Genomic DNA, 9,539 nt, shown 5'->3' on the forward strand with positions numbered 1-9,539 from the left:
GCAGGTGTACACCACCACGCTCAGTCTCAATCACTGGCTCATTGTGCCGCAGGGGCAGGGCCGGCATGCATGCTGGGGATCAAACCCCAGTCCCGGAGTCTGCCTAAGCAGGCACTTTAATCTGATGAGCTATCTGGCCGGCCCCTGGAATAGTATTTTTAAACTCAAAATATATAGACTTGTAAAGCAAACCAATGGTATTGAATGATATTTATTAAGAAAGTGGTGACAAGGGGCTGGAGATTAAGCACCTGCCTAGCAAATACAAGTTCCTGAATTTGATCCCCAGTACTGCCAAAAAAAAAAAAAAAAAAAAGGAAGTGGTGACAATAATACATACAATTTTTTTTCAATGTTTTGTTTTGTTGTACAGTGCTGAGGATCAAACCAGCACCTCACACGTGCTAGACAAGGGCTACACCTCCAGCCCAATATGTTTACTTATTAATGCATTATTATATAATAAGATCCAGCAGAATTTAGTAACACTGATGAATGAAGTCCTGCTGAATACAAAAAATATTTTGAATTATTTGCCACAACCACAATGAAATATCTGTGGTTTACGCTGGAGACAGTTATAGGTGCAGCTTGTACTCCTGAGGCTCTTTTTCTTTTTGTCATATGGTGCTTTGTGATGTGGAGTGGCTTTCCTTGATCTCTTGTTAGCACCCTTTGACTTTTCAATCCATTTGACTAATGGTTGGGAATGTATCTGGTTTTTTATTCCGATATTTTCAATCTGTTTTTATTTTTTCTCTCAGGTACTTATATCACTGGGAGGTGTTGGGTGGGGTGGTTTGCATGCTGGGGTGACCACAAGGCCTCATTTGACAGGAGGCCTTCCACTGGAGACCTGAAGGCCCGAGGGAGGCAGCTATGAGGATGTCTGTGGAAAAGCGTCCCAGGCAGAGCCCGGGCTGGGGCTCCCAGGGTGTGTTAAGAATAAGGAGTAGCCAGGAGCACAGTGCAGCCAGCACAGGGCAGAGCAGAGGGTGAGACTGGAGAAGTCACGGCAGCCTCTGCACGCAGGACTTGGAGGTCCTCAGAAGGGCTGTGGAAACTGGACACAGGCCCGTAACCCTAGCACTCTGGAGACTGCAGCAGGAGGTGGCAGCTCCATGCCTTGCTTGGGCAACTAACCAAATTGGCAAGACCCTGTCTCACAATTTTAAAAGATGATAAAATGAAAAGGGCATGAGGGCGTGGAGATGTAACTCAGTGCAAAGGCCCTAGGTTCAACCCCTAGTACTGCAGGAAAAAGAAAGTTTAAATGTTGATAAAGTCTGATCTATTATTTTTTTTCTTTTATCATGTGTGTGTTATACCCTAATTAAACACACACACACACACACACACACACACACACACACACTAAAACCTTTGCATAAATTTCTGTTATTTTCACCTACCTTTACTATGTATTACACATGTCATATTTTTAATTCATATTTCACCTTATTTCATGTACTTATTTCCTCCCTTATTTCATTAAATGGATGTCCTCCCTATTTTGCATTCGTGGTCTGCCTGACCTACTATTTCTGCTTCCCATTGTCCACGTTGAAACTGACAGGTCAGCTAGTGTCCTGGGCCAGACCCACCTCCTTGGAGCCACCGCGGCTCCAACACCTGTGTAATCACTTGCACAGAGCACTAACTTCTCGCGCTGCAGCTGCCTGGGCTGCTTTGCTCAGGAATACGTGTGATTAATCTGTGTTTGGTCCATGCAGCTTTGAAAGGCTTTGTAGTCCTGCCCACCCTTCCCCCCATGCCCTTTCCCTGCAGTGCCTGGCACTCAGCACAGCCCTACTGGGGCACATCAGAAAGCCACCCCTCTCTCCAGGAGGGGCAAGTACAGTCACTGTCTGGCCTGGTTTCTAGTCTGCCTTGGTTTCTGAGTCTGCCTGTGAGGTCAAAGAATGCAGATGAGGGTGGACAGGCCTAGGGTGGAAGCTTGGATCTGAGCTGTTAGGCAGTGTCTGGGGTGCCGCACAAAAGGGAATTGAATTACAGATCAGCTGGGCCTTAGTGTGACAGCCCCAGTGCCCTCGGCCTCCAGCCTGGGACCTGTGGGAAGCGCATAGCTGGCATTTTTTTGTTTGAGATTAGGAAGTCTTTTGCTTCCTGTGTGACTTCAATGGGCTGTTGTGGCAGGATGGAGTCTACTTGTTTTTTGCTTTTTGATAAAAAGAAAATAGTGATTTGGCTCCAGTTGTTATGAGGCGGTGGGCCGTTGAGCTCTCTTCAGCATCTGGCGTATAGCCAGCCTGAGAGCATGTGGCCATGTTTTTGCCGGCATTACCAGGCGTGTAGAGAAGCTGCGGCCACAGCCTTGGAGAAGCGAGTGCTTTCGGTGATTCTCCAAGGACCACCTCTATGCGGGAAATGCCAGAGCCTCTTTTCATAGTAAGTTTGTGTGCGCATTTGTGTTGTTTTGCTTCGGTTGATGCCGTACCACCACTTAAGGGCTCTTGTCATTTCCAGATGGCTGCAGCCCTGAAAGCCATCACAGGCCTAGGGGGTGCTGAGGGGTGCTGAGGGCCGGGCTGAGAGGCAGGGCTATGTTCCTGGACTTCAGCCAGCCTTCCTCTGACCTGGATCTCTCCTCACGAGGGATGTTGGGACCCGTGCAAGTACAATCTGAAGGGGAATTTACACTCCTCTTTCGTTCTCTGCTTCATCTTGCTTTCTCTGAGTTGGGTCTTTCGTTAGCACAGTCTTTGGAGCAGAACTTGTCCAGGGGTAACTTTGCTCTCTTGCTTTGAAGAATCCAGGTAGTAATCCTTTGTAGGGGGCCTGAAGAAGGGGGGCTGGGCTTGGACAGAGGTCTCAGGAGGTGCAGAAGGGTTAACTGAATATGTGACTGAACATACAAGTGGTTGCAGTGATGAAGATCCTCAAAATGACACAAGAAGTACGTTTCTTCAGAAACTAAATAGATCTTGAGCTGTGAAGTAGCTAAGTGATAGCTTAAGTATGCAGTTAATAATGATGAAAATAAGTGATAGCTTAAGTATGCAGTTCCCAAACTTCTTTGTGATCATCCAACTCATGAATACACAGTTTAAGCCAAGCTACAAGAGTGGTCTAGAGGACACTGGAGGATGGAGTCCAAGTAAGGAATCAGGTCCTGGGGACTTTGTAGGGCAGAATGAGGACTGGTCTCCAGCGATAACTTACATCCACTTCCAGCACAAGACTCAAAAGCATCCATTACGTGTTTCATTCTGGCTTTAACAAGAGACGAGGGTCTTGTCTTACGCTTTAATTGGCTGATGATGGTGCCTTTAGTGGGAACTACTGAAAGCATGACTGCCAGCATCCTTTTGCAAGGAAGGACAGAAGAGTTAACCTGCAAGAATCCGAAGAGCCAAGGCAGACAGAGGGAAGGCAGAGAGAGGCAGATTTCATTCAGGCTTTAACCAGCCGATGATGGAAAAGTGGGCATTACCTGTCTGGAGCTTGTCTTGGGTGGGTGCGACAGTCCCAAACTCATGCTCTGAGGCCTGATCCCAGCTGCAATTAGCGGAGGTGAGGCCTTGGGAGGCGATGAGGTTGCCGAGGCAGACTCCTCAGTACCTTTATAAAGCAGACCTTAGAGTGCTTATGTGCTTCTTTCACCAAGTGAGGGTGAGGGGAGAGGTGCTGTCTACGAGAAACGAGCTGGTCACTTGGTTTTGGATTTCCCAGCTCCGGAGGTGGGAGCAGCACTTTCTGTTTGTAATTCCTCCGTCCTTGGCAATTGCATTTTTTATAGCAGCTCAAGGGACTGAGACCCTGAGGAAAGGAGAGGGGTATGATAGGCTAAGTTCTTCCCAACTCTCAAATAATACACTTCTACCTGCTGGAGCCCTGTCCCCTGGGCACTTGAGCTCTGAATTGCTCAAGTCCTTGTATTTTATCCCCAGCTCCCACCCCATCCCCACTGCAGACCCCTACTAGACTTTTTCTCAAAATCTCATTTACGAATTCCTCCTCCATGAGGTGAATGAGAGAGAGAAAGAGAGAGAGAGAGAGAGAGAGAGAGAGAGAGAGACAGAGAGACAGAGAGAGACAGAGACAGAGACAGAGAGACAGAGAGAACCAGGATGAGTTATTCTCTTAACGTGTGAATCCACCTGACTGTAGGTACCTAGAACAAGGTTTCCAACGTTTGGTGTGCTTGCTGGGTGTGGTGGTGTTGCCTTTCACCCCAGCTACTGGGGAGGTGGAGCAGAAGGACTGCAAGTTTGAGGTCAGTCTGGGCAACTTAGCCCTGTCTCATAATTAAAAGCAATAAAAGGGGTAGGGATGTAACCTAGCGGTACAGTAACTCTGGTTTTAAGTCTTGGTACCATAAACACCCCCCAAACAACACCCGAACCTGGGCATGCTGTAGAGCTACCAGGAAGGCTTGTTGTAACGCACACTGTTCTTTCCCTCAATCTTCAGCGGGCGGGGGTGGCCCCAGAATATATATTTCAGCCCTGCATGGTGGGCACACCTGTCACCCCATTGTTCATGAGGCTGAGGCGGGAGGTTTTCTGTGAGTTCAAGGCTGGCTTGGGCTATATAGTGAGACTTTGCATCAAAACAAACACCGAAACAACAGCAAAGGATGTCCATTTTCAAACCAGTTCCTAGCTGCTGGTGTTGGTACAGGGCAGGGAACAGTCAGCAGCAGCCCTGCTCTGGTGGATGGAGACCAGGCCAGCCGCTCACAGTTGGCTTTTTTTTTTTTTTTTTTTCTTCTAGCAAATTTAATAAAATTACACAGAAAATTACAGAACGCTGCATGTTTCTGCAATTTGCTATGTCATGGCCTTCACAGTTGACTTTGAAAGCAGGAGAGGGCAGATAGGTTGGTAGTGAGGCGTGGCCGTCTCTTTTTCTTCTTCTTCTTCTTCTTCTTCTTCTTCTTCTTCTTCTTCTTCTTCTTCTTCTTCTTCTTCTTCTTCTTCTTCTTCTTTTTCTTCTTCTTCACCTTACTCCTTGATCAAGGCTCACCCTGTCCCTTCCTCAGGGGCCTCCAAAGAAAACTTTGACCCAGACCAGCATGTCCCAGTTCGAGTCACTTCTTCCAGGAAGCCTTCCAGGATTAGCTGTCATGGCCCCCAGACTTCTTCTCCTTCATGACAGCTGCCACGACTTGCAGTTTGCTGTGGCTGTAGGTCATATGATGTTTAGAATTTTCATCTCTCTCCCCCAGAGTTGGTAAAGACTATGAGGACAGGATTTATGAAGGGGGGGTAAGGTAGGGGGGTGAGGTAGGTGGGGAGCCAGATGCAGGGTACATGCCCATAATTCCACTATTTGGGAGGCTGAAGCAGAAGAATCACAAGTTTAAGGCTAGCTTGGGCAATTTAGCAAGACCTTGTCTCAAAGTAAAAGAGGGCGGTGGGTGTAACCCAACAGCAGAGCAATTGCTGGTGTGTGGGAGGCCCTGGGTTCAGCTCCCAGTGTGTGAAAGGAAACAAAAGTGTAAGGATCAGGTGGCTTGGTTGGGTGGGGAAGGGCAGTGAGTCAGCCCCGGATTGCATCGTGCACAATAAAGTTGGGAGCAGAGCAGAACAGAACAGAATAGGACAGGAACAGGGCTGGCCAAATAGCTCAGTGGATTCAAGTGCCTGCAAGCAGGCACAGGGGCTGGGGGTTCAATCCCTGGTCCTGCTGTGCCAGCCCCGCCCCTGAGGGTGTGCTGAGACAGGAATTGAGACAGGCCGTTGTGTCATGCACCTGTAATCCCAGCTCTTGGGAGGCTATAAACAGACATCCGATCTAGTAGTGAGACCCTAAATACTCACTTTGTAGACCATTCCCTAAAATACAAAAAAAAAAAAAAAAAAGAACAACAGAACAGGAGGATTTGTCCTTTACTCACAAAGGTTGGGGAGTGGGGAGGAGGAGGTGACATAGCCTATAGGCCTTCCGCTCTTCAGGACCCCTGCCCTGTGCCCTGTGCCCTTTGGAGGGCCATTCTGCTCACCAACTTGGCTGTTGCTTTACAGATTTGAAAACTTAAATGGGTTCCATTAGCTTTCAGCTGCTTGCCGTCTCTTACTCCTTCAGAGTGTGCTTTTTTTGCAGTACAGAGGCTTGAACTCACAACCTTGACCTTGCCAGGCAGGCTCTCATGCTGCTGAGCTATTTGCCCAGCCCACCAGCTCTTCCTCTTAGCTACTGCATCCCGACGGCATTAGGACTCCAGGGCTGAGAAAAACCATTCAAATCCTAGACTTTAGCATCGTTGTCCATTGAATGATTTCTGCTGTGCTGTTGGACAGTTTCCCGGAATCACGCAGAAGACACCCTTTGCACAGTGCGGGGCACGCGCGTGGCCCCATGGCACACAGGGGCCACTGTCGCCCCTCCTCATCGTAATTGACCTCCTCTCTCGTGGCGCCATTTCTGCCTCACCCTTCTGTGAAGTTCCAGGTGACCTACATCTTGCTGACCACCAAGCATAGTCCAAAGGTCAAGGGCGCCCAAGTGCTTTGCACAAGATCCAGGCCCAGTGCCCTTATTTGCATAGGACGCTGGTGGTGCAGCCTGGGGTGGCTCTTTTATGACAAATGCGTCTTTTGTCCCATTTGTTCTCAGGACTCCATCTAACTGCCTGAAGAGCTGTCACACAGAGCATCGATCCCGAGGAGACCAGAGCCCCAGGCCCCCCCCCTGCGTACTTCGGGCTGAGACCCACGGTCGGGCTGCAAGGACGGCATGTTGTCTTTTCTGGAAAAATGAGAGAGTCCCCAAGTGAGCCCATTGAGGTGCCTCCGTTCATCCGTGGCAAACAGGCCAGGGCCTGGTCTTGGGAAACCCAGCCCTGGTGGTTTCCCTCCCCTGCAGGCAGAGCCCACCTGGCCTTTGTATTCTGTAGCTTCCTGTCCTGTGTGAAATAAGATGAATACAGAGATATTCAAGCCCAGGATCTGAAAGAGTATGTGCCAGAACTGATGGATTGATTTTTTTTTTTTTTTAATGCAAGGCCTTGCTGTGTAGTTCAGGTCAGGTTGTCCTTGAACTCACTACGGCGTAGCCCAGACTGGCCTCAAATTTACAGCAATCCTCCTGTCTCAGCCTCCCTAGTGCTGGGATTACAGGTGTGTGCCACCACTCCTGGCTATACCAGGCTTTAATATTTAAACCAACGTGTCTTACTGATGAGGCCTGGAGAAGGGGGCACATTTCCCCAGGTTCTACCATAACTCACTTCAGTGAAGCTTTTATTTTTTTTAAGAGCTGAGGCTAATGTCATTTTTAATATGATTTTTTTATGGCAGATGGTATGCTAGTACTTACCATCCTTGCTTGGTAAGTTGCGCAGTGCCTCTCTGAGCGCCCCCTGGCCACTCTCTGTTGACCTGTGTCTGAATGGTTGCTGTGTGGCTCCGGGACTGTGTAGGACAGTGGTTAACCACAGGGGAGCTCAGCAGCCTGACTTCAATCTCAGCCTTGCTCCTTGGCATCGGTACGAGCCCAGGAAGTTGCTTGTGCTTTTTGTGCCTCAATTTACCCATCTGTAAATAGAAGCATTAATAGGGGTTCTTATAAAGGAAGGCCAGAGTCATTTACAGCATGCCTGACTAAGAAGAAGCACCCCATATCATTGTTTATGATCACCCTCAAGTGAGGGTAAGGGTGTCAGTGGGCAGGTCGGTGAATGGTTGGCGGATGCTTTCTGATAAAAACAATACAAAGAAAGGGAGACGGAATCCAGACTTGAGCAAAATGCAAACAAATTGCAGAGTTTTCTATTACTAAGACGCTGACAGCCAAGCGGGGTGGCGCATACTTGTAAGCTTGGCCCTTAGGAGCTGTGGCAAAGGGACTCTCGAGAGTTGGAGGCCAGCCCGGGCAGTGAGTTCGAAGCCCACCTGAGCTAGCTAGCCCTGGCAAGTGCAAGGGCCTGAGTTCAGTCACTGGTTCCACCAAAAAAAAAAAAAAAAAAAGAAGAAGAAAAAGGACCTAGATGTAGTCAATACCCCAATAAGGGCGGCATCTACAGGAGCGAGGAAGAAGAATAGTGCTGAGGGGCCTATCTGAGCTCCAGAGAGAGGGCTGACAGAGCTGCTCACAGGACAATGCCAGCTCCTGGCAGGCAGGGTGTGCGCAGTGTGGAGCCGCAGGACACACTGCCCACTCGGCGACCAGGGGATCCCTGCTGTACTCCTGCGGGGTCAGTAGGCCCCACAGTGTCCTGGCAAAAGTGATTTTCTCCGGGTGACCTTCCCAGGAGGCCTTGGGCTTCCTCCCCCACCACTCCTGTCTCCTGGGTAAAGGAAGGCAGCAGAGACACAGAGCCCAGTGCCTTCAGGAAATCAGAACCACTTGGATAGGGGACTTCTTTGGTCCTCTAACAGGTGCTCAGAGGATCTGGTCTGGGGAAGCTGCCCACACGTCAGGAAGGAGCCAGAGGGTGTGTGGCCTCCGCAGGCCTCGTTAGCCTACCAGGAGGGCTTCGGTTACGAAGACAGAGTCAAAGCCTATGCAGCAAAGCCCATGTTTTATATCTAGGTCATGCTCTACTTGGGCTGGGCCAGATACTACTGGGATTTCATTAGCCAGAGCAAGCAGCCCAGTAGAGAAAGATGGAGAGGCCAGAACCACCCTAGGCTCACAGGCCCAGGTTCTCCATGCTGTGGTCCAGTGCATTCCACAGCCAGGTTCTGCAGATGCGCCCCAGTTGTGTGTGTGGTTAGGTTGATGTCGTTCGCATTTATGATTCCTCCTAGGAGAACTACCAGAACAGGCAAATCTATAGGCACGGAACACGGTCTAGTGGTTGCTGAGGGCTGGGAGCTCAGGCCCCGTCCAGGGTTGAAGGAAATTCATTTCTTTGTGGGCCGTGAACATTTTCCAGGGTTAGACAGCTGTGATTGCTGCTCACCTTGTGAACAAACTGACAGCCACCAAAATAAATTCAAGGGTAAATCTTTTCATAGGTGAGCTATATTTCAATTTTTTGAAGTTATATACTTAATTATACACTTAAATAATGTGTATGAAGAATAATCTAAAAAGTTACAGGGTGTGTTTCTAAATCTCATAGCTTAGTGGACTAATGTGCCTGCTTAGGCAGAGTGCAGCGGCCGGGGCTTGATCCCTGGCATGCTGTGTGACCCTGCCCCCGGGGCGCACTGAGATTGGGTGTGGTGGTTCACCTGTAATCCCAGCATTTGGGAGGCTGAAAACAGGAGAATCACTATGAGTCCAATCTACAGAGTGAGACCCTTAGACCCTGTAGACCCGGTGCCAAATACATAAAAAATAAAATAAAACTCATAAATAAAAATTCTGATATTCCCTTTCTCTAACAAATTACTGTGCGCTTTCTCTGAAGAACCACTGAGCTCAGACTGAGTACCAAGTATTTTATCCCAAGTGCTGTATTTATGTACAAATACCGTGCATTAGCCTATTAGGTCCTTATCATTCCCATTTTATAGTAGGGAATCGTTGTGGGTGGGGTGACACAGGCCTGTAATCCCAGCACTCGTGCACTCGGGCCGCCTGAGGCAGGAGTGCTGCAGCTTTGAAGCCAGCCTGGGCTGCAA

At 49.0% G+C, this 9,539-nt stretch overlaps 1 protein-coding gene across 2 annotated transcripts in view; it reads left to right on the forward strand.

Annotated features, from left to right (window-relative positions):
- Window positions 1–6,666: 6,666 nt before the first annotated feature.
- Window positions 6,667–9,539, forward strand: part of Hk1 (hexokinase 1) — a 91,970-nt gene continuing 89,097 nt past the window's right edge. Inside the window, exon 1 of one of the 2 annotated variants that reach the window (XM_023723403.1) lies at window positions 6,667–6,738. The gene's annotated coding sequence lies outside the window, so the exon portion shown is untranslated. The remainder of the gene's footprint in view (window positions 6,739–9,539) is intronic. The other variant, XM_023723394.1, reaches the window with a different exon arrangement.

The sequence above is a fragment of the Octodon degus genome, unplaced genomic scaffold (assembly GCF_000260255.1).
Source record: "Octodon degus isolate 3935 unplaced genomic scaffold, OctDeg1.0 scaffold00005, whole genome shotgun sequence".
Taxonomy (NCBI): domain Eukaryota; kingdom Metazoa; phylum Chordata; class Mammalia; order Rodentia; family Octodontidae; genus Octodon; species Octodon degus.